General features: G+C 42.0%; 1 protein-coding gene across 2 annotated transcripts in view; it reads right to left on the bottom strand.

The window, feature by feature from the left end:
• Positions 1 to 26,312, bottom strand: part of LOC111239474 (leucine-rich repeat transmembrane protein FLRT2-like) — a 39,360-nt gene that overhangs the window by 3,148 nt on the left and 9,900 nt on the right. The window contains exon 2 of one of the 2 annotated variants that reach the window (XM_022769364.1): positions 5,568 to 5,652. The gene's annotated coding sequence lies outside the window, so the exon portion shown is untranslated. Of the gene's footprint in view, positions 1 to 1,800; positions 2,048 to 5,567; positions 5,653 to 26,312 lie in introns of those variants that run through there. The other variant, XM_022769356.1, reaches the window with a different exon arrangement.

The following is a 26,312-nucleotide window of genomic DNA, read 5'->3' as shown; positions in this document are numbered from 1 at the left end:
ACCGCATCATCAAACTCAAAGATTTAAAGAGTGGAATTAGAAAACAAAGGAGGAGGCAGTCGAGGAACAGACACCCCTGCGTTATCAGCTCCTCCTCTCTCTAGAGCGACACACTCAAGATGTCACATGAGATGGGATTGGAAAATAATTTAGTTCCTCCACCTGCGATAAATGATCAATACAAGTCCATTTTCCACCATGGGGAGGCTCGTAGTAAAGCACAAGGCCACTGGATTACAGTAGAAACCCCCCCCACACACACACACACACACACACACACACACCCAATCTATTATTCCAAGTTTTATGATCCATCAAACATTTTTTCCCCTACCTCTTCCCCTACATGATTGAAAGACAGCTGTTGTCATCGGTAGCTTTTAGCTTAACTGAAGCTGGGAACCATGGGTTGAATGGAAGCGTGGATTAAGGTGTCCTGCAGGGTTTGCCAGGAGCAGGAGAAGCCAGTCAGCCACGTAATTCCAAAAAATACATCCAATTCTTGTTATTTCTGGTCTTTTTTTTTAAGCTACATTTCAAATGTGTAATGTCAGGCAGCCATGGCAGGCTATATTTTGTGAAGAAAAGAACAAGATACTAAATTAAGAAAGTTATTATAAAACAAAACTCTATCTACCTGCCTACCCTGTTGAGGAGATGGATCCTGCATGCATGGGCTCTTTGTGGCAGAGATGGAGAAACAATCCTTTGACACACATCTGTGATCTACTTTTCTAAATTGAAAGAGCTAAATTTAATCAAATAAGCTAAGGGGGGGGGAAATAAGCAACCACATGAGGCAATAAAATGTGCTGCCACAGCAGCAGAATCAACAGCAGAAGGCAGCAGCATCAAGATTATTATTGCTGCATAAATAAATAAAAAATCACTGAGAATCCAAATAATAGGCGAACCTCAAAAAGAAGCACGATATGAAGTCGGTCTGCACTTGTCAGCACTGATAAACTGTGGACACGGATAGATCAAGGAGGGAAAACTGATGGAAAGACTTTTTTTTTTCCTCTTTTCTTTTGATTTAATTTCCAGCCGAGGGAGCACAGTTTCTCACCAGCAGATGAAGGCTGTGATATGTGGCCAGGACAATCCGATTAGAACTGGATTTAGCGACAGAAACGCAATTAAAAGTTTAAAATGGATAGGGTATTTAAGAGGCGATAAGAGGCGGATCAGGTATACTTCAAAGCCTGCCCAGTGAGCGGTGTTCATTTGAATGAATTATTTCAAAGGGGGGAATTGAAAACCGTGCAGTGCATTGAGAGTGAAAGCCCCTCTAAGAGAAAGAAAGAAAAAAAAGTCAGGCTTTCACCGGGGTGAAAATGTGGAGCGTTGCGCTTTGTGGTGCTGTATTCTTAAACAGGATGAAACGCCTATCTGATTAACCTACAAATAAACTGGCCAACAATTTTAATTCATCTTTAAAAGTCAGTGGGAATTGGAGAATCAGTGTCAGTTTATGACTGTTTTTGCCTGCAGACTGCTCGGGGCTGTCATAGATGAAAACATATTAGTAGATCTGACTTGTGTTAAGATAAATAAAAGGTGCATATTTTATATATATATATANCAGACTGCTCGGGGCTGTCATAGATGAAAACATATTAGTAGATCTGACTTGTGTTAAGATATATATATATATATATATATATATATATATATAATCATCCTCATTTAATGAGAAAAGTAGTCGATTCATATACAACTTAGGCCTGAGCTAAACCTTGAATTTTTCCTTATTTCTCTCCAAGTCTGTCCAGGGTTATTAAGAAACATCCACTGTACCTTTGTCGAGCCTTTATCCATTACAAAACCCGTTACCGCGTTCAACTTTTCCCCTTCCTTCACGCCTCCGTTCAGGCGGTCCTGCTGTATGACCGTGCGTAAAGGTCCGCTCGGTAACGCTGATGCGATTCGGTTCCGATCAGCAGCGTGAACCCGGTGAGTCTACAGAACAGCATATTTGCCTGCATGGGTCCCCCCCCCCCTCCGGTTGTGTGCTGAGCGTCCGTCCGCACCGCTGTCCGCACTTTTTTTTATTTTCTTTTTTCTGTTTTCCAGCTCCCGGGCGCTTCACAACGGAGCCCCTGCGCTTGAACTCAACACCGTCTGCAGCGCATGAGGAGCGAAGAAAGCGGCGGCAGGGTGATCGCAGCGTCCACTTCTCCCCTTCCACACTCTGCCCGAACGCTGAGGACGCACTCGCACCCGAAGTGTCCGCTGCCTGTTCCGCCACGGGCCATGACGGCCAGCTGCGTCCGTCCTGCGCGCTCTTTAGTGGGGAGCTCAAACTTGCCTTTAGTGTCTGCGCAGCTCAGACCCGGACTCCCTGCGAGTTGTTTTCTTAGATGGATTCAGTTGATAGTGCTACGTATGTGCTCTGCTCACCTCTCTCTCTCTCTCTCTCTCTCTCTCTCCCCTCCTGTCTCCCTCCTCCCCTCCTCAGAATAAAGAATGCATCTCCTCCAGCAGCTCCGTGATGGCTGTAAGCCACAGATCCTCCCTGCTGCCCTCACACTGCAGAAAATAGTTTGTCTCTCAACACACTTTGCCCGTGCATACATGCTATTTGCCGGGCCTGTCTTTTACCCCGCGACGACGTCTGAGCTTCCATTTGCATTTTAATCACAAAATCCAGCAGTGGCATTCTCAATGAAAAATCACCACAGGGCACATTCCTTTAATATTCCCAGAGTTAGTTACTGTGGGACTAGCTCGAGTCTATCCTCGGGGTCACAACGTGTCTGTGAAGGGTTTTATCAGCTGTGGCCGTGTAGGAATATTCTTCAGCCTGCTGTAAGATTTTTTTTTTAATGACCACTATAGCCCCATTTCTTTTCAGAAGGGTTTTCTCTTTTTTTAATTACTGCTGGTTAATTAGCCCCCAGTGAAAAGCACAATCTCATCTTTACTTCCCGTACGTTCTTCTAGTGATTTGAAGCATTTAGACACACGCTGACAGCCAAAGTAATTTCATCTGACTACACCGCTTCTACGCGCTAATACTGATTCAGCAGGGCACTGCTGCTCTGCCCACACTCCAAGCCGCTCACGCGCTCACCTCCGAGCGCGCGCGCGCACACATTTGCCTGCATCTAGTTGTATCTATGCTCTTCTCACATCTCCCTGAGCGCGCAAACATTTCTTTAACACAACTAAAAATACGCACGCTCAGTCAGACACACACACACACACACACACACACATATAGGAGATTACCACTGAAACATATCACCTCTCTGTCTCTCACAGGTACAAACCTTCTAAAAGTTTGTAAGAAAAAAAACATCCCAGTTTTACTCTTAGAAATAAAAACTTAATTCATAAACAATTAGAATGACACTCACTAGAGCCGTACCTCCACCAACATTTTCTTCCTTTCTTCCACCTAATCCATGTGCATCATCCTGTGCAAAGTCATAGTTCTCAATATCATAAATATTTTTTTGCATCAAGATCCAAACATTATTTTCAGAGAAACTGAGCAAAATGTTGAAAAATGCCCCCAAAACCTAACAATGTTAAGGAAAGTAATGAAAAAGTCCTGGATCCATCCCTCAGCCAGTCTGACACCAAAATGTAATGTGATCTTCCCCGGCCCGTGTACCATCCCTCCGCCAAGTTTGGTGCCAATTGGTTCAGAATACTTTTTGCATAAACTGACAAACAATCAAAAACACAAACCAACATGGCAGAAGTAATAAGTCAAAGCCTCACTCACTAAAACACTCGCGGTATTGCTGTTACAGTCTACTGTGTCTGGACTGACCAGTAGCTGAATATGGTAGCTAATGTTTGCTAATGTTTGCTAATGTTTGCTAATGTTTGCAAACTTGCAACAGATACTGCTCTACATCTGACATTAAGTTACACGCTCTTACTCAATTCAAAATTAACTTTTACTTAGAAATCAGTGCATTTTTGGTGTTTGATGTTGTGACTTGTGTAATTGGTCGAAAATCAACAAAAAAGTATAAATTTCTGTTTTGACAGTATTTATTTATAGTAGCGATAGCGCCAGTTCTCCAAGGAATTGAATTTGTATCAACTTACGTGCTGCGGCTAAAGCAACAAAGCTAGACTGACTAGCTTCCATTAGCTTGCTAGTTTCCCCTTCCCTAGTGAAACACAAACAAATGTTGAAACGTAATGGGACAGTCACCTGATAGTTGACATTAAGTGTGCTAGTTAAAAAGAGGTGAAAATTAATTATATCAGTGTTTGTAGGCTATACAGGGCTATGACCTGCTCCAGTCAGTGCACCACAATAGTTGACATTTCTGACTATCAAATGTCTGTCAAATGTTGCCATGGCAAATGCCCACGCAGACGCTTCAACGCTGTTTCCCCAAAATATGTTCAAAAACAGTTTTATCCTGTTAAAATCTTGAAAACTACAGAATGTACAAGAGGTATTGTACATGTTTTTTACATATGTATTTGTACATATATTTATCTTATATATGTATCGCTATCGTTTATGCTTCCTCACACAGGAAAGCTGATATAAATTACTGACAGAGGAGAGGAGATTTCAAATTTCAGCTTGACCAAAGAAATACTAAAACTGTCATGTTCTGTGTTTTCCATGTTAGTTTATAGCCAAAGCCAAAGGGTCATAAAGGCAGGCAGGAGTCACAGGAGATCCCAACAGGTCAGCAGGTGCACATCTGCCTTTGATCTCTGCCTTCGGTTGCCAAATAGTTTTAATGTCACTCTTTGACTCCCGGTGACCCGCTCGAACACACATAACTCAACCAAAACTCTCCCAACAAATTACGTAGCTCCTTTTAAATCACCAGCGTTGTTTTACCCAAATCGTGCCGTGCGCTGCGTGTGCCATCTAAGCCTTCTAATACGTCAACTCGTTGCGAGATGGTTTGGTTGTGCTCAGTGTTTGCCTTTCATGTTTAATTTCAGCTGCCACGTCCCGGAGATGGACGGCCGTTCCGAGGCCCAGTCCACAACATTTAATTCTGTCATAAATCAAGCTTCTGTGCACGGTATGAATTATTGATTGAGTGAATTTAGAGGAAACAGCCTATTTTTATTTTCTCCTTGATGGACATGTTTTGCAGTAGTGTACTCTGTTCCTGGTTGGCGCAGCATTGTGGAGTGTCTCCTTCTTTTTGGGGATAAAATGACAGACAATGAAACGGGCGCATGGGGGGGGGGGCTATAGGCAGATAAAGCCTTCATACTGCATGTTAATTTGATTTACTCATTGTTGTCCTGCAAAATAACTGTGCAGGAGTCACACGTAAAATAGCTGGAAACTATTGATTGCATTCAATCAAAAGTGACTTTAAAAATGAAGCTTAATTGAATTGATTTTAAGCCTTTGTAAGTGAAGAAGTAAAATATCTGTCATGTGCCTTCCTCTGGAGGTTTGGTGAGGATATACTGTACATATTAACGGTCTATATTGCATAAAGGCAGAGAAATATTTCAGTCTACACGCTCTCCTGAAGTGGAAATTCCCCTTCTCCGCCTTACCCAGAGACCTTCCCACAGTTTTTGGTGTGGCATATTTACTCTGCACGCTTGTGTACCTTGATAACTCTGCAGATACACATGACCCCAGAGCACATCAAAGCCTCCTCTGTCCATTCGCTCCTGTTCAGACCCCAAACAGAACTAAAGGAGGGTAGAGGGGAGGGGGGGGGGAGGGGGAGAAAAAAAAAAAGTCCACTCAGATATGCAGATATGTTTATCCCTTGGTTATATTCACTCCAGTCCCTGGAGACATCATTAGCTTATCACATTTCTCCCTGCATGAATTTACATCTGGACACTGAAAGGCACTTCAAAGGTGCCAACAACATCAGTGTTTAAAAACCTCCCCACAAGTATTGGCAAGATCTGTGAAAGAACTAACTGTGGGAAACCGCAGTAATATTGCAAATCGCCGAAGCCGTGATATAATCAGGCCCGTCGCTTGAGATTTCAGTGGCTTAAAGAAAAATATGCTGATTATGTTTAGAGTGGGCGATCAATGCGTTCATTAATTTCTAAGGCGATGTAATTATGTTTACCCCCGTCGATTATCAATCTACATGCATCTAATGTCACAGCATAGCTCCCAGAAGAGAACGCATTTCCACAGCTGAGGAAACGAGTCAGCCAACAGCACATACTGTATATTTTACTCAAGGAGTGAGCTGAGAGGAGACGAGGGAGTCAGAGGATTGCACCAGCTCCTGAGCCCCTCTAGACCAAAATTCATTTTTTTCCTCTGCTTTTTTTTTTTCACTGCTGTCTCTGCGCAAGCACAACATGACAGACAGACAATGAAATATACAATATACAGTCCATACAACAACACGCCATTGTAAGACTGTTATTTCATCATTTGCTATCTCCTACATAATGAAATATCAGTGTAATTGGATGGCAGAGTCGTGATAAACAACATTTCACCTCCCCACCTTCTCCTCCTTCTCAAAGCCGAACCCCCCCCCACCCCACCCCGACTGTCCCGTAAAACAACTCAATCCAGCACCGCATCCATCCATCTGAGCCTCCCTAATGTCATGTGGGGTGTTATATGTGGCATTTAAAATGTATAAAAGATTTATTTGTAAGGCTTGAAGTTGCTTTTATAAGAAGAGTAAAATGGTCTGTCGAGCTGTCAAAAGGCCAGCGACACTTAATCACAGTCGTTCCGTGAGTAGCAGCACGGGCAACGCGCTCTCACATGAGCATGTGAATTATAGGGGAGGCAAAGTGAATGCAGGGTCCTGACTGAATGCTGCCCTGTGCTAATGCCAGGCTGTAAAAACACTGACTTGACAACAAGCAAGCCCCTGTAGTTCTGCTGAGGGAGGGATGGGGTGAGAGAGAGAGAGAGAGAAAGAGAGAGAGCGAGAGAGAAGCAGGAGGAGGAGGGCAGGAGGAGACAGAGATAGAAGAAAAGAGATAGAGAGGTTTGAAATCACTAAAAAAAAAAAAAAAGGAGAGGAAGAAGGAGAGAGGCACTGTGGATCACTGCTGTTTTTGACATTTGGCTGCTCCGTCACCCTCGCCCTCCTGAGATTTAATACCTCGGACAACTGCTTAGCAATTGTTAATATATGTGGTGGCCATTTTGTGCTGACATGTGCTGCTCTCTGCTATGAAAAATAATACAGCTTTAAAGGCGCAATCTACCCTTACTGCAAGGTCTTACTTTATTTCGCACCGTCATTCTGGGATGTTTAGAGCGAGTATATTATCAAGTGTTAAGTGTTAAAGCCAGTTTGTGCTTTTCATTTATCATCTTTACATTTCGGTCTCAGAGCTGTGTGACTTTATGAAAATAAAAATCTGGCGAAAAACCCAGAAAGTCGTTTAACAACACTTAGCGCTTCTTTGTTGTTCCAAAATCCTCAAAGACTCCTCTAACCGTGAGGATGAAAAATGACTGTCTGTTGCACAATAAAGATTCATGACGTTTTTCTTGAGTTGCCTCGTCGGTCTGTCAGATGTTCAGTTCACAGGTTTGGTCCAAACACAATTAGCTCATCAGCTACTGGATAGATTTAGCTGGAATTTTTTTTTTTTTTTACAGATGTTCAAGGCCCCCAGAAGATCAACCATGACGACATTGCCTGCTGTTTCCTCGAGCACCACCAGCAGGCTGACATTTTTGTTTTTTTAATTTCTTGAGAACTATTAGATTTAAACAAAACTGTGGTTTACAACCAGATTAACTGCAAATGCTAAACTCCAATCCATTAGCATTTAGCTCTAAGCAACACACAGCCTCACTGCTAACATGGCTGTAGACTGTCAGATTGGATATTCCAGTCAGCACAGGGTAGTGTAGTCTCAAATCAACTTATGTACTTCTAGTGCACTACATGTTGCCATACTTGTCAGTGTAAATGCACTCGTGCACTCAAAACAGCAAACGTTAAGTACGGAAGTTCGCGAATTGAGACGAAGCTTCGGTCATGTTCCTGATCTAAGCAAAGATAATGGCAGCTGGATGGTAAATAGTAGCTCCTTGCTTAACATTCACGATGTGAGCCAAACAATAAAGAATTTACAGGCAGTTACATTTGTATGGGATGGCTGGATTAGGAAAAACACAGACACAACTTGGGAAGCGGGTAAAAACATTGATTTTATCTTGTAACCAATGGACCATTTTTGATATGGTGTGAAGACTGAGCATTTTGGAAATGCCTTCAGAACAATGGGAACTCTTTTTAAACAACCTCTTCAAAAAAATATTCAGTTTGAAAATTGTCAAATGTAAGAGTGAGGTATTAGAGGCACAAACTGGGGTTAAGTCGAGTGCTGTCATTTACGCTTTCGATCAGTATCATTTTCTATATTTCCAGGAGTGACATTTTACATTTTCTTGGGACTAGATATGTGTGGTGTAGACCTATATGTGTGAGGGAGGAGGAGGAGGGAAAAGTAAAAGAGTTGTCGTACCACGCCTGATTGTTCAAATCAAAGAAAAATGTCCTCAACATTTGTATATCAAACACAAATATGCAAATATGCGTCTACCTGTGTAATTATGCAAAACTAGAAAAGAAGCTGTTGAATTTTAATTCTGTTTAATTACTCCTGATATTTATAGCTTCATATTTTCATCTTAATCTTCACCGAAGCTTCTCCTGGAAAAAGTGCTGTGTCATCATGTTGTCTACAGCTGGTCAGATGCTTATGAGAAAAAGCTACAAAACGAGGCTGAAAAGCTGTGAAGTACTTAAAAGGTTTAAACGTGCGTGTTGTGAGAACCTTACAAATCCCTGTTTTTTTTCACCTTATTTGGTGAGAATGTGCTGCTACACAGGATTTCCTTATCATTGTCATGCACAGCGCTGGATAACCAACACACAGCCGAAGTAAAAAAAATGACGCCGCTCTGACTTGTTGAAAAACAGCCGTGCTCTTTAGGAGAAGAAGTAAGAGGACCCGCGAGACAGAAACTTAGAGGAGATCATCAGAGACGGAGGAGAGAAGGAGAAAAATAGACAGATGCCAGGAAGGAGCAGGTCTTGGGGTCAGGCGAAAGATGGGCTTAATCCCACCTCCAATCCCTGCATCTTTTCTTTTGTTTGAAGTCACATCTGGGCTAAATTTCCCCTCCTGACTTGAGCTAAGAGGAAGTCTTCTGGGTGGGTGGAAGGGGGCTCAGGGCCGCTCCTGCCTCCCAGGCTAAACTGTACAAATACTGTAGATCTATGAGTCACTAAAGCAGGAACTGAACAAACATATATCCAGACCCTGATTCAGAGCTCATCATGGTGACTACTGCTATCAGTCATTCACACACATGCGGGCAAAGGTATGTTTTGACTAAGATGAATCAATCCTCAAGGGGTCAGACCATAATCAGTTTGAATCTAAAAATAAAACTATCGCACCAGCTCAGATATGACTGCGCATACATAGATAAAGGTGCAACACTGATTTAATTAAACACAGAGGTCACGACAGTCTTGCCATTAAGTATTGTAGAAACTACACATTATTCTGCTGATTACATTCACTTCTGAATAGGCTTTAGTTCAGAGGTCCCCAACCTGGGGGTCAGTTTCCCCATGTGGGGTCGTGAGATGAATGTAAGAGGCCATGAGCGGTCCATCAAAAAATAATAACACAAAAGTATTTTTCTAAACCTTTTTTTAATCGTTACCTTTTTGTTATTTTCACTTTCTAGTTTTACTTCTTGGGGCCTGAAACATTTCAAAATAAAACTGTAAGATGAGAAAATCCACCTCATTCACATACACTTGTAACACACAGTTGTAATTATATATTAATGTATCTGTATTATGATCATTTTGACCAATTAAATGACACCATAAACCTTTGATACACGTCTGCTGGAGTTCAGTAGTATTAAAGTCACACTCCACTGATTTTACAGAGTATCAGTTCATACGTTGTGAAGAGTAAAACAGCTGTATAATGTCGTCTGTGGCCACTGAAGGAGTTTTTCTCATGTAACCCTGATGATGTCATCAGGGTTTTCTCAGCTTAGGTCTGTTGTGTTTAATAGAAAGCCTGGGTTACATTGTTGAGGCATAGAATTTGAAAGACAGGGGTGTTCTAATGAATTATTGTATTGAATTGCATTGTGGGAATTGTAGGGTCCACTGTTTTTTTGTTTGGCCCATGCTACAGGCTAAAAGTTGTAATATCTTAGCCTTAGCTTTGATTCCAATCATTCTTTTTCAAAAATGTGTTTTTTGTAAGTCTCTCAGTTTTATGGAAATGTAATACTAAATCACAAAGGTAGAAAGAGCTTGGAAACTACAACTAAACTAATTTGTTAAAACCACTGAATGACTTATTAGAACTTTAAAAACACAAGTATTCATGTTTTACAATGATGATAAAATGTGATTTAATTTAATTCAATATTAGATGTTGTAAATTGAATATTGTGTAAAATAAATATTACAATTATTCTGGCCAGTTTAATGGCACTTTAAAAATTCTTTTTTGCCATACTGAACCAAATCTATTTGGTTGAGGTGGGGCGGCAGGTAAGGTTTCCAAGCTCCTAAAGAAGTTCCTTCAATTACTATTTAGTCAAAAGAGGCTTGACAGATCAGTAAAACTTTCAAACATGTGAACATAGAGACTATCAAGTGTTTCTCTTATTTGTTTGTTTTATTTCTAAGAATATTCCACATGAATTAAAGCTTCAGGTTCATTTTTTATAGAGCCTGTGTTTTACATTTAAAAAAACATCAATTAGGTGGACAGGACAAATAAGACAGAACAGATGATGTAAAGTAAACAAAGGCTGAGAAATGGGTGGTATAATAATAAGACTTTCGCTTCTTTATAAAAAAAAAAACTAAAAAAAGTTTGTCCCAACTTTGCAGTGTTCTGTCCGACAAGCCACCAGCTTGATTTGATCAGGACCTCACAGCTGTGGACAGCTGTTTAAAGCCTCTTCCTGTGCTTGAATGACAATCTGTGTTTATCTTCGGCTTTCCCCTCCAACTAATTAACTAAGCCCTGAAATACCAAAACACCACGGTCCCCTGAACCTTTTCCTCTCTGACAGCTCCTCCCTGCAGCTGATTTATTATTGCACAATTTCAAATTAGTGCTGAGTGGAGAATGTCTCACAGCAATTTACACACACATGACCTGAGACACTTATTAATTACTATATTTTAATCAGAGATAATTACAATATAGTGCATATAATGTAATTTCATATGGACCGATATAATTGTAAATCTTGCTTATTTACTAAACACTGAATACAATAAAGAGGAGATAATTATTATTATCGTCGCTTTTTAATTTAGTGACTTAGATTATCTAAAACACACACACACACACACACTCTGAAGATGAGGCATGGAGGTTGTTCATTTTCACTCTTCTTCTATACTCCTGTGTCTTCACTTTCAGATTAAATGCTATGCCAATCTCTATTCCTCGTGGAAAATTTTAATTGCCTGGGAAGCAAAGAGGAGTTTTAGCTCGCAGTTTGTCTGAAAGCATACATTGTAGTGGATGTTTGAAAGGCTTCTTATTATCTATTTCAGCCCTCGCTTTGTCTTTTCAATGTGAAAAATCCCCCTGATGCATGAGGCAGGAATTTGGATAAATCCAGATTACATCAGAAGCCAGGTGAAACAGCTCACGAAACAGACGGATGAAAATATAATTATGCCGTCAGACACCGCTAAGCTACAGTGTTTAATCGTTTGCCATACTGATGCCATTGCTTGTTTTTTAACTATTAAGTGACGTAATTTCATATTCTTATCCTGTGTCTTAATACGCGTGTCTTTCCTCTGGTTAATTCATCATCATCAACATTTTTTTTTTTTTTTTTTTCAATGTTATTTATTCTACAACAATCACTGTGTTAGCCTTGGCAAGCTCGACTGTAACTTAATGCATTACGACATTAAAGCCTGGCATGTGTTCATTTGCTCTTATTTTGGAATATTCCTCACAAGTTGAAATAAAACTTCTCACCACAACACACCCCGGAGATATGCAGATGCAGATGAGGCAGTTGGATTTTTTATTTTATCCCCCCCCCCCCCCATCATGCGTTGACAGCGTTAGTACTTTATCTTTTGTTTACAAGATCCTCCAGTGCTGCTCACCATGTCGTGAAAAACATAAATGAGATTTCGATAAATAGCATTTTTGCCCCATATGGTTTTGCTGAGGCAGTAGCCCCTTTAAAACAATCTGCGGTTCCATCTGGGCACTGTGGTTTTTGCCCCTCACCAGTGTGCCCCCCCCCCACCCCCTTTGCTTTCACTTACTGCCGCAGCATGCCGCCCCAGTTTGAGAATAGTCTCACAAAACATCCTGAGGGTGCCTCTAGGTGGACGCCTACATGAGAATTACAGCTCCTCTCCGGGTGCTTCAGGGACGCCTGATGAATCAGAACGCCTTGTTCAGCCTTTATTGGCCTCATCTTTATGTTCCATGAAAAGGGAGAACAAAGAGGCTTGGAGAGGAAGAGAGGATGAGGAGAGGGGAAGTCAGGGGGATGAGTTTGGTTGCGAGCAGCAATATAAGTCGTATCAGTTCAGAGGGATCTGTTTTCATTGCTCATCCCTCACCCAGCAGCAGCTCACTCTTCCTCTCTCGCTCAGGTGGCATGGGGCCCAACCCTGGCGCCTGCCACCCTGCCCAGATTAATTGAAGCATGCTGTTGTAAATGAATCACATATGGCTAATATCTCCCCACTTTCCCCTCTCCAGCGCACGCTAGCCTCACCTTTCCTCATTTGTTTTCTATTTTGGGAACAGATGACTTCAATCATGCCTCTTTCCTTGTTTGGTTTTTTTTAAGGAAGTACAGCTCAACACAAAAGAGAAACAGGAAAGAGAGAGTGTAACGGTAGCCATGGTCAGGTGTGGCTTTGAGTTCACTGTAAAATTCATGACTTTCCCTTTTGGTTTTTCATTTGTCTCTTTCCACAGTCCACTCTTTGCTCTTAACTTGGTACAAAGCAGATTAATTGCGCTGTCGTACAAAAGGTAGGAATAAGCCAGCGCACCTGTCCCTGATGCCACCTAGCATTAAGATGAATGCGTCATAGCTTTGGTCTTTATTAGTTATTTATAAGACCCACTGCCCAGAATAACAGCACTAAAAGAAGGAGACAGAGCGAACACTCGCTAACGACGTTTTTGGCACCAACACCCACAAGGTAGAAATATATGAGAGTGATGAATGTTGATCATAGTGACATTAACTACAATGTCAGGCCAGGCAGCTCCGTCAGGTTGTCATGTCGACACAGTGTGGTTGCCATGAAAACATCATACATAGTTGAAGCAGTGAAAGCAACACACATGAGGAAGATTTGTTCGTCGTAATGAATCTTGATATGATTTGTTGTAGCTCTTTAATGGTCCCACACAGAAAACAGCCATGGAACAAGGTCTAGTTCTTCTAGGGGGCACGAAACCAAACAACTATCTTATTTCTCTTTCAGCTGACCACACTTCTGTAACTATGAGCATCATGTAAACATTTCAGATTTAGAAATACAGTTACACCTTCAGCAACCCTTATAGAGTTTTCTGAATTAAAGTGAGATTTTAAATTGCCCATCTTTCTTTATGCACAAGGGGAATGTGTAAAGAAATAAAACTATTGACATGGATTTTTAAACGGTAAATAAAGGGAAAAAGTAAAAGTCATAATAACCATTAAAAATATCATATGATATGCAGTGTATTATTTGTAAAACTAGATTTTTTTATTTTTTATCATTGTTTCTGCAAACTATTACTGATTGATTGATTTAAACAAGAAAATATATATTTTTATTAAGTTTCTAAAAACCTATCAGACGTTTCTTTCTTCTTCTTTTTTTGGGGGGAGGGGGGGGTTGGGGGTTGTCAGATCTATCCTCTGGGGATCACGAATACCTGCACAAAATTTAATGGCAATCCATCCAACAGTTTTTCAGCCTCCACTAAAGTGGTGCAGCTACAGCCTGACGCCTCCATCCCTTTTACATATAAGAACTCCACCATAAAGAAGCTAAGCTAACAGTTAGAATTTTCTGCCACTAACTTCCTGGAAGGACGCCACAGAAAAGGTAATTTTTCAGCAAGACATCACGACTCAAAATGTGCTCTTCCGAACGCATGAGAAGACCATTACAGAGAGAGGAGAGTGGACTTTGTACCACTCGTGAGAATACTTTGTTCCCGTCAAATGAGATTTTGGGCAACACAGGAGGCGTTTACAGGCTATGAGCTAATATCCAGTCCTGCCTCAAGACGTCTGATAGTTAACCAGAATGCAGCATTTCACAAAGCCACAGTGCCCCGTTGGTCCCCTCTTATCGTTGACTGATCAGGGTGTACTCACTAACTTGGCAGAGCCCCTGATTGCATGGTTAGAAATCCAAGGGGTAGATGTATCAGGTTTGATATGAATATTATGTGGTTTGCCCATGGGGACAATTCCATTTGTAAGATCTACCCCCTTCTTTGTCTCAGCCCTTTTGGATTTGTCACTTCGCATTTACTTTAAAGGTAAACCTTTTAAACAGTCGTAATAACGGGAAAGCATGCTTTGGTGGTGACATTGCTATGAATTGTATCAAAGCCATCTGGAAAATAAAAGTCCCCAGCTTGTCTTTTAAAAAGCTCGTTCGTGCTCTTTAAATCCCGCGTCTTGAATTTCCACATTACATCCTGTGTTGAGGGAGAGCAAGTTAGTAAATCAGTTCATGCAAATGTTCTATGTGATTGCACTTCAAATGGTTTGAGGATGATGACGTTAAAATTCGGATGCAGTAAACTAAACCCTCGTCTGTCTCCGTGGTCGTGTTCACCCCCCGAACGCCCTCGCATTTCCTGATCTATGTACGAAAACAGATGGTAACAACACGGCTCTTTACGAGTGCTTTCTGGTGTGCCGTGGCCTCACATTTAAATGCTGACCTGTATTTTATTAAATACAGCCTTGATGTATATGATTAATTTCCACACTAAATGCTATGTTTTGGCTCCCAGCATGCACTGCCCACATGCATTTGTCACGCCAAGCCACTTGTTCGACCCACTGTTGTGATTAATTGTGCGGTTCTGCACAGATTTACTGTCATAGTCCCTGCTGTCAAAGAAGGAGCGGGCCGACTGGCTCTGAAGCTCACGCCCAGCGCTCGCAGTGGTCTGCAGCGGTTAAACACACCCGACGAGACGCAGAGCGTGCACACATGCTGGAGCGGTGGCGTTTTGTAGGTGCTTACTCCGCACACTGAACCTCTTTGTTCTCCCGCCGACCTTCATCTAGACACTTTTATGTGACAACGAGGTGTGCCCCGCAACAGCCGATTGGAGATGATGTCCCTATGCAGCCGCCAGGGGTGGTGATTATGACTGTCATAAAACAACCTTGGCTCCATCTCCCTGGTGTATAAGAGGAGGAAAACAATAGCTGGCACATGTGCAAAAAAAAATGAAGACCAAGGGAATGGCAAAAATTCCCCCTCTTGTTATTTAAAACTGGTTAGAGCTAGCAGGTATTTCTCATGACTATCTGCTTTCCCCTGGGTATCGGGTATCTTCAGGGTGAGTCTCAAAATGCCTCAGAAACGTAGCTGGAATGCGGAGACTGCACATGGAAGCATTTTAGACGACTGCAGAGCAGGCGGCCACTAGAGAGATGTAAGACGAAACATTGCTCAATGTCCTCTTCAATGTATCTCTTGGAAAGAGAGTGTTAACACATGTGACGTTCCTGGGCTATCTAGCCCTGTGTGTGTGTGCGTGTGTGTGTGTGCGTGTGTGTGTCTGGTGCTGCAGAATAGTAACTGCCGTGTCATAGCAGGGGTTGTATAGAAATACGCCCCTGGGAATTCAGCTCTGGCTCAAGACCAGCTCTACTGATACGTTAACAAGAAGAACTTGTTCTTATCAATGGGGTGCTTTATTCCTGCTGTACACACACACACACACACACACACACACACACTGAAACATCAACAGACACACAGACTAGAGAAAGAGACAGAAACGCAAACATCAAACATTCCAATAAAATCACAGACAGACACACATCTACACACAATCGACTGACAGACAAGCACACACACCCCCGAATGCAAACACACTCACTAACCAATAGACATGCACATAAACCAGTCTCAGAGACCAATAAACACACACAGATGGGTAGAAAGACTCATACACACACACACACACACACACACACACACACACACACACACACACACACACACACATAGCCTATGGGTACAAAGGCAGTGTTGACATCAGGAATGCCCTTCCAGATCCTCATCGCAGCACCTCACACACACACACACACACACACACACACACTGCCCACTTGTTATTATGCCTTGTAAGAGGAAACTGAATCTTTCAACCAGGAGGAATTATGCAAAAAAGAGGGGAAAGGAAAGAGAAAGGGGGGTTGGAGGGGAGAGAGCGATGCGGGTGATTTGTGTATGTAGGTATGGGTGTGCGCCAGTGGTGTCACGGTAGGTGTGTTTACAGTTCCCCGTGTATTTAATTCAAAAGTAAAAAATACTAGGGGTGGAAGACACCACAGAATTTAGTCTTGATTAGACACAGAGTAATACCACAGCCAACATCAGTGATAATAATACTTTTTATAATAAGAAATGGCTCATGTGCTGTGATGTAGGTAAAAAAAAAAAAGCATGTGCCATGAGGTGAATGCATTAATAAATGTAATTCTTAATCATTACCACTAAATAATTGGCAAGAATTAAGCATTTATTTTCACTATTCTCTTTTATCTACTCAATCACATGCATGCTAAAACACAAGACTAAAACCTGCATTAACAGGGTCACTGCAAGGAAATGTGATCATGGGACTAACCTATAATCACTCTATAAAGTTGATATGGTGAACTTCAACTTCAAGTGTTAGCAAACTGTTGCTTATTTGGACATCCAGCAGACATTAGCATTCCTTTAGAGTCCTGCTTCTGGCCACCTGGTCTAATGTACAGTCCAATATTCATTCATTCAATATTAAATATTCAGCATTCTCCCTTTAGCTCAGTTTGGCTTTCCGTCAGCTCCTGAGTGATATATCTGGCTCTTTAGCTGCTAAATGCTCCATTACGTTCACCATCCAGTCGTTAACTGCATCTGTATGCCATTTGGTGCTGGAAAGGTTGTGCACATGGGGGATTATCGCAGATTTCTCACTGAAAACAGCTGCTGCCGGAAACAAGGCTTGAGGACAGCGGTGGTGAGACCAAAGCACAGTGGAGTTTTGCTGTTTGTAAAACCAAAACAATGAGCTGAAAGAGGCCCAAACGTGTAGCGCAGCTTTAAGGCCGCAGGGTGGATTTTTTTTTTTTTTTAGGGTGGTGCTTACATTAGCCTGGGAGGAGGCAGTGAAAGTCTCCCACGGATTACAATGAGAGATTGCGACATGATTGGCGATGTGCCACATTAAGTACAAATATCAGGCTATTTTTATACCTGTGTACAAGGCGTGTGATGGCCGGGATGACGGCTGATGGGAGCAACAGGAGTAAAAACGGGACGAGACAGGAGCGCCGTCACCTCCTTGGCTGCTGCTCCTGCCGACTCCGGGGTGAAGCAGAGCAAACACAGTGCAGTGCCCAGTCATCCCCTCTCCTGCTAATCTCTCAATGTGGCCTACATAAATGAAAAGGCTTTTTGGCAGAATTCAATTACAAACAGCATTAGGTACTTGTCTCTTCTCTTTCTGTTTTTGTCCTTTGCTTTCCGCCTCTCATACTTCCTCTTCCACTGAAATTACACCCCTTCACTCGTGCCAGCAAAAAGGCCTTGGTTTTTCTAGCTCGGGCTGCGGCACACATACAGTACAAACACACGCGAACACAAACACGCGTATACGGCGTGTGTAAAATAAAGCTCCCACTCTCATGTAGTGCCAAGGCCAAGTGCCGCATTACTCACGCTCCCTGTCACGTAACTAAACAAAGAGCACAGGTCTGTGTGGAGGCAAGGTGTTAAGGCCCCCCCCCCCCCGGCCCCCAAACTCACTGTTATTGCTGGAAAAGTCTAAAAGCTCTGCCATGTGTTTGCCACTGTCAGAAGCTTGTTCAGCTGCTGCTTTTTGCTTCACATCCCGGAAGTCACAGGATCCTGTTGTTTTCAGAAATCTATTGAAAACAGCTTGCAGATCATAAAGCACACTGCTGCCGTGACTAACGCACCCTATCGTTTTTTAAACAACACATGTATTGTGTTTTTTATTTATTTTTTTCCTCATTTTTTTAATCATGCAACTCATTATCCTGTTTAACGAGGGACTATTTTCACTTCTTCCATTACTGAGCACTTTTTTTTACGAAACGCACTTTCAGTACTTTGAGTGAAGAGGTAGAATGAAACACTGAGTGGGAGGCAATTACACAGTTTCTGCTTATTCCAGTTTCAGTTCTGTCTGGTCCCTGTTATTTTCTAGGTTAGAAAACTTTTCTAGTGACGGTATACTTGAGTATGTGTATATATGTACACCGTAGGCCTATATATATATATATATATATATATGTTGATGTGTATGCGTATGTATGTATATTTGTCTTTGTTCATTTGGTGTTGTTTCCCTGGGTGCATGCTGTCGGAGGGGAAAGGATGGGAAATATGAAGACACTCAGCGTGATGTTAGTGAACCACATGTCCACATACGTGCACGTGTATGTACTATGTGTTTTCACATCAGGCTGCGGGACAATTACTTCAGTGTACGAGCGCACCTTTCAACACCATGGAGACAGGAGTAAGCCTCCTGGAGCTGTGCTGAAAAGACTGACCGTCCCTTCAGCCTGACACTGACCGGTTCTGTCAGTAAGAGAGCCGCCAGCGTCACAGCCTTTGATGCTCGCCTGTGACTCATAGGTTAGCAACAGCCTTGACAACGACACACTGATTGATTGACGCGCGCGCAGACCAATCAGTGTTGAATTCAGACGTGCGGTGCATTGTTTATCTTTTTATACTGGTGATGAAAACTGGGACATTTTAGTTTTACAGATTTTCTGTCAGGACTCCCAGCTTGAAACCAGGACAATTCCAGACAAACCAGGACATCTGGTCTCAGTATGGAAGAGTCAAGCTACTGAGTTTTGAGGCTGAGTTATTTAGCAGAGGTGTTATCCTAACAGGGACATGTCTCAGTCCTTGTTGTGACAGCAAAGATATTTGATAAAAATCTGTTTCTAACTTCCTTTCCTTATGTGAATAAGAGTTTTCTGTCAACTTCCTCTGAAGCAATCTGGTACTGGTTTCAGAAATATGAAATATTATATTCATGTTTTTAATTATTTGAGGGCTATTTAAAGACAGAAGGGAAAGACAGAAGCTCGAGTGATGGAATTAAGCTAAAAAAGAAATCATGTGTAATGAGGTTTAACATCTGTGTAAAACTACGTAGCATTTTAATTATTCCAACAGCACAGATAGTCTTCTATAGGGGTATAAAAACAAAAAAAACAAAGATGAATGAATCATCAACCTTATGTTTGTTTAAGTACGACTCCAATCAAGTTCTCTTCTCCATGGTAATTTAAGGCTTTTATAAAGGCAAATTCTCACTCCCTAATGCCTGTAGTGCTTATGGGAAAAAACTCCCCAAACTTTATTCTCCCTTGAAACAGTTTAGTGATCTCTCTGCAGCCGAGTCAATAAATAGGAACACTAACTTCGTTTTTTTCCCCCCCGCTCTGCTCCCACAGCTCCCCTCCTCTGTGCACGATCCAATTTCAGGCCGACAGAGGTGATCCTTCCCCGGGACTCATTCAGATGGAGGCCGCTGGGCCGTTTACACAGCGGAGTGAGAATGAGGGATTTCTAATGACGCCGCACTCTGATAGTCTTCCAGTGAAGCCCAAGGCCCCTCGCCAAGGACCTTCCAACTCGACACAACTACTCACCAACCAGTCACATAATTCTGGAGCGTAGGCAGAGCGTGTGGGGCCTCTGAGTCCAGGAAGCCCAGCCGAGTGTTAGCAGATGGAGTCCATGCTGATTTGATTTTTTTTTTTTTTCTTCTATTCTTTCTCCCTTTATGCTCAACTCATCTCTGTGAGAAGTCAGACACCTCGTTGGGCCGAACGTTTTTAAAGCTTCATCATGTTTATCAAGTCCACTCATTACTACCTTTAATGATTATTTTTGAACATTTTGACCTACAGCCTGATGATACTCCTGAGGGGCAGATTCAAAGGAAAACAGGCTTTGCCAGTTTACCAGGTTTTCACATGTTAATGCTAATGTGATCCCTGAATAATGAATGCCGTGTCAAAAATATTAATGATCCCCTTTAATTGAGTAATTAATGGTGAAGCTGTCCTGCCTTATTAAGTAACCTCAAAGCTTTCTAATATTTTTCAGAGAGGTAAAGCGAGGTGGATGTCTTCATTCTGCCAGGTCCAGTGATTAATTTCTTAAAGAAGATCTAGTCTTGCTAGATTTAGCACCCGATTACTCTCTAAATTTTCTTCCAGCAGTTTGCACCTGCAACAATGCTGCATAACCGCAGAAACATTTAGTTTGTCATTTAAATCATTTTCGCTCTTGTTTAAAGTTCGTGTGATATTTCCCTCTCTTTTTCTGTTGTGCGACTTTCTTTATCACAAAGCCGTCCAGTCTTTAAATTAAAGTGAGGCAGAGCAGAAGTGTTCGGTGATTCATTTCAGGACACTGTTCACTTTGATTTATGTTTGGTTTGGTCTCAAAACTAACGCAGATGTAACAGCCATCAAAGTTGTGCTCAGTTTTAAACAATGGACCATGGCGCTGCATTGACAGTGCCTGTCAATGAGACGTCTGATGGATTCTGACACAATTTCTAAAATAATGATCCTTGTTTTTGTTTTTGTGTTTTTATTTTAGTAATATCTTTGAAGAAACGCTGCAATACCCCGGAGAACGCTTGTCAATCAATCATGTGTGTCCAATACTGTGTCTTGGTGTGTCTGCGTCTTTTCTCCTTGGATTTTGTGTTTCTGACGGAGTTTTGTATTTTGTGTTGTTTCATTATTTTGTCTGTTCCATGGTTGTCATCACCACTCTTCTCAGCCACATCAGCTCTTGTTCTTCTCCAGATAGATTGATAGATAGATAGATAGACAGATAGATAGATGCCATGTTTTCATTACTAATAAGTACTAATTATATTTTTCCATTGTATTTTCATTTCATCTGCCTTTAGTGATGACACTCCAGGAGCAACATTTCATCTCATTTTAATAAATGTGTACATCTGACAGCTGATGCTCAGGTGTCAGATCCTCACATACCTTTCAATCCTTTCATTTCATCTATTTCAAGTGTCTCAACTGCAACTTTTCAGCAGTGAGCAGATGTAAACTTTCCTAACTTTTGGTAGTTATTACTTAGAAAAGTCTTTTTGATTATCATTTAACTATTATTAGAGCTACAATGAATGATTATTTTTTAATATCAATGAATCTGCCAATTATTTTCACAGATTAACAATTAATTGTTTTGTGTAAAAAAAAAATGTCTTGTAATATTTTCCAGAGCCAAAAGTGACTTATTCAAATGCCTTATTTCGCCCAATCAACAGCCCAAAAACCAAAAACATTCATGTTACTGTCACACTACAGCAATGCTCCTCAAAGTGGGGTCGAGGGACCCCCGGGAACCCCTTCAAGGACCCCTGGGGGTCTGGGTAACACAATGACAGAACGTATGACTATTTTAGTCATGGGTTTCAAACACTTTCTCTAATAAAACATCTTGAAGCAAAAACCTTATCAGATGAGGATCCTGGGACAAAATGCTGACAAATGGGGGTCTGTGGTCTCATTTGTGTCAGGGGTCCTAGATGTGAAAAAGTTTGAGAACCACTGCACTAGACGAAGAAAAACAGCAAACCTTCACATTAGAGGAGCTGGAATCAGCGAATGGTCGACATCTTGAAACATAACAATTGAGACGTCAGAGACGTTGTCAGAGGAGCTGTAGGTTCATTTTGATCCACTACCTGATTAACTGACCCACTGGTTTTTGCTAGAACTACCATTGTTGTTTGCTTTAAAAGGTAAAGTTGTATGTGTCACTGTAACACATCCAATAAGTCATAGACATAACAAGCATCACCACATTAAGGCCTTCTTGTCTCACTGTGTTTACATCAGCAGGAAAAGCTCTATGCAAAACAGAGCAGCAAAATGTACAGCACGTCACAGATTATTACTTTAACATGATTTAAATGTTACAAGCATCAGAGGGCACGGTAATGCCACTTTGAACCACATGTCTGATGGTGTCAGCGGACCTGAAGCAGCAGAAAAATGAGAGAGATTAACAAAAAGGTCAGTCCCACAATTCATTTCCCTTAACCTGCATCAATTCTGAAAGTGGTTACACTCCCAGCCTTATTACAGGCGCCGCAGGGGAGGCGGGTGTAAAGTGGCTCCACAAGGCCAGGAACCTCATCCATGTGTCCCTGAATGGGTGTTATGTATTAGAATGCAAGGAAAATAAGGAGCACTTGACCTCTATTGTCTCTGTGTTTGGTCACATTTTCCTGTCACAGTCATGGGCCTGAGCTAAACTCCATTTCCTTTAGCATGGCAGTGTGTCAGACACAAATCATAACAGCACAGGCACACAGGAGCACACACTTGCAATGTCACCGCAACGTGGGTTCATCACCCCCATCAAAAAATGCTGCCTTCCTTTCAGGAAGGGAGTAGAGACACGCGCACACACACACACACACACACACACACACACACACATAGACACACACAAACACAGCTACATTTCTGTTTTTCTTCTGGGCATACAAAGATGTGCATGTCTTAGCAGCGTTCTTCCCTTGACAGTGTGTCTCCTTTGACATTTAACCAAAGCAAAACAAATTCCACTCATGAGTGCGTCTTCAGTGCGCTCACACACAAAAAAAAGAAAAAAAAAATGTGTAAAACAACACCCAGAATAATCAGAGTGTAGAAAAATCCCCTGATAATAAATAGAAGGAGGATGGATGCAGCAGAACAATGCTTACTCATCCACTGGCTGCTTGGATTGGTGTATGTAAATGAGGCCCTTTTGTCACAAATAATGATGTGGCTTTCCACAGTTTATGAGTCAATTTAAAAAGGGGACCATTCTGAAGTTTGACCCAGTGGGAACTGAGTGGTTTTTATTCCTCGTCTGAGCTCTGGTTTTAAAGAAATGGCCTCACTAAACCGCTGTTACTTTTACACGTCTGGGTCCATTTATGTGAACAGTCCCCGTTGTATCATTTCTCCCCCGTGTTAGCAATACTCGACCAGCTCCCTGCCCCCCCACCCCCCATCTCTCCTGCCTTCTTTCTTCGACACCATATGGGAGACAGATATGCAGCGTGTTTCAGAATGGAAAATTGATTATAAATAGACGATGTGAGGGATCCACGGTAGTGATGGCGGAGAGTGCTCTGTCCACACAAGCTATCAGCTGCCCCGGTGCTGCGCTTTGATGCTGCCCGGTGCATATTCTTATGCTTTGACGCTGGTAAGCCTATATGCCTCAAGAGAGCTCGCCTGGGGGTCAACTAATGGGACCACTGCCATCTTCCCTCTTTGCTTTGGAAAAGCAGCAATTCCTTCTCTCTCTCTCTCTCTTTTTTTTTTTCTCTTTCTCTTTCCTGAGGACTTGGTTACAATAACTTCAGCTCTCACAAACCCAGATGGGTGACGAGCCCGAGCTCTGGCCATGTAAAGACTAGGAGAAAAAAGGAGTGTAAGTAACCGGCCGGCACATTCAGAGCCAACACAAACTGACTCACACCTTGGAATCTTTCAATTTGCCTGTAATAAATTGCAGTAGGAAGCAATTGCATCGCTGAGGTGCTGAGGGGGTTGAAATTTAAACCCATGCAGGGACAGTGGCACGGTCTCAAAGAGAACAGCGCCATATAGTCTTCCCTTTGACTGGTTGAAGGAACTCAAACAACGTACAATTGCTGAATTTCTCTCTTTCTCTCTCTCTCTCACTCACACACACACACACACACACACACCGAAAACGGCTGAGCACGAAGGCTGAGCAGATATGCCTCTACGTTAATGTGTCAAGTTGCTACGGTGGCTCGCATATTTTCTCACAATAAAAAAAAAAAAAATACAACTGACAACAGCAGCATCTAGTTGGGCAATTAGGGAGGCAACAAAACAGCTTTCAGAGAGAAATATGGAAGTCTTCCTGCAGTATAAAGCAGCCACAGGAAGTCCTTACAGTATTATACATACAATATATATGTATAGACATATCCTCAGCTAAGTGACCTGGGTCAGTGGATGTGGTAATACAGCCCTAATGCTCTAATGTCTCCTCTCTTTCTGCTGCATTAGTGCCCAGCTGCGTAGTGGTCAGCTCTGTTAGCTCTAACTGCAGGTGGCATCAGTGACATGCATTAGTCGCCCCCCCCCACTCTGCCCCTGTAACGGCAGAGCAAATGTGAGCTCCCCGGACCCCCAGACGTAACTGGATGAAGGCCGTCGGGATGAGGGCCCCATCCGAGCCACAAGTGGAAAACGCAGGCCGAATCTAATACGAGTCCAACCCACAGCGATGTAGACTGTATCAAAACAAGGGGCTCTGAGTACGGACTACTCCGCGCAGTTAATTTGGTCTCGGCTGGGCCTAAACCCGTGTTATTCTGTTACATTCCCTCACGCTCCCTGTTCTCTGCTCCGTCTTGCTCTGGTTCGGTGCTTTTACGAGAGAAAAAGTATTTGCTGACCTCAAAAATTACATTCTCTTACAATGATGTGTAGTCTACGCAGACAGCTGATTTGAAACTAATAATATATCGACAGTGACATCTTGTTTTCCCGTGGCTTTTTTACATAAAAAAAAAAAAATAAAAAAAAAAACATTTCAGTGCTAATAAAGGCTTGTTTGAAAAAAAAAAAAAAGGCAGAGAAGCAGAATGAGATTGGCAGAGCCTTGTTTGCTCGCAGAGTGTGTGGGTATCAGATAACGCCGTGCGTGTTTTATTGGGTGACGGACAAATAAAGAATAGCAGAACAACGTGTGGGAAGACAGACACTGGTCTAAAAGCCTCTATTCATCCCTGAGTCATGTTTCACCAGGGCCGCAGTGTCAGGTTGGACCCTAATCTCCTCCAGATGCCCTCACAGGAAAACAACATCTCTTCCCTGCACCGCCACAGAACAAGAACAGCACGGCGGACATTGGTAACATAATTGATTTGCTTTTCTGTTATACTTGTTTTGACTCTGTAGTTGTTTTGTATCTACGAGGTCCAAAAGTCTGAGACCACTTTCCCCCGTCCGCTTGAATGGGACCCGGCTGTATGTATTTAGCCATGTATGCTCTCTGTTTGGTTTTGTCTATCCTCACTTTCTAGCCTTGATCAAAACAGTATCTCCTTCCATTCATCAGCTGTATTTGTGCGCTCGTCTGTTCCTGTTGGAAGAGAAGAACAAGGGAAATATATGCATAACCCTCCGCTGACATGCCGTCTCGTTTGATGTGGGATTCTCAAACAGATGCCCCGTCTCTCAAACGTTATTGGGGATATTAAAGCGATGCGTGGCTCTGTCTCTCTGACTCCTTAATGGAAACACACATGCACCATCATTTGCAAAAGCCAATTCTATTTCCTGTTTCTGAAGCTAGCTTCACATGTGTCCTCTGTTATTCAGAAAATAAATGAAAAGTGAGATCAGGAGCTGCAGAGTTGACAGGAGGTTAGCGGTGCATTCGGCATTCGTTGTAAGTTTGCATATAATGATCATTTTCATCAACTATTAATCTACTGAATAATGTTTCCACTAAACCGTTTAATCTTTTGAATGTCAAGAGATGAAAGTGAAGTCTTCAAATTGTCTGTTTTATGTCCGACAGAATAAGGTATTTAATTTTTAAAACCTCACATTTGAGAAGCTAAAGTCTTTTTGTCTCATGAATCCCTTAAAAGAAGAGTTTGACATTTAGCAAAGGACACTTATTCACTTGCCAAGAGTCAGGTGAAAAGATTCATCTGTAAATATGAAGCTAATGCCTGCAGCCAGGTAGCTTAGCTTAGCATAAAAACTGGAAACTGTGAGAGAAAAAATGTGATTACTATGACTACTGTTATTTTTATGTTAAATCAACGAAATATAATAAGTTAATTAGCTAGAGTTACTTGTAGGTGTATTATTTTTACTTTTAGACAAAGCCAGGTTAGCCGTTTCTTCAGCATTTCTGCCAAGCTAACAAACTGCTAACTGTAGCAAAGCTTATCAGCTCCTGATGTTAGCTTCATGTTTAACAGACAGAGTGGTGTCATCAAACTCTCAGCAAGAAGGT

This window comes from Seriola dumerili, unplaced genomic scaffold (genome assembly GCF_002260705.1).
Source record: "Seriola dumerili isolate Sdu_G_001 unplaced genomic scaffold, Sdu_1.0 BDQW01000025.1, whole genome shotgun sequence".
NCBI lineage: Eukaryota > Metazoa > Chordata > Actinopteri > Carangiformes > Carangidae > Seriola > Seriola dumerili.
Note: the sequence above shows the minus strand (reverse complement) of the source record. Positions and strands in the feature narration are given on the sequence as shown.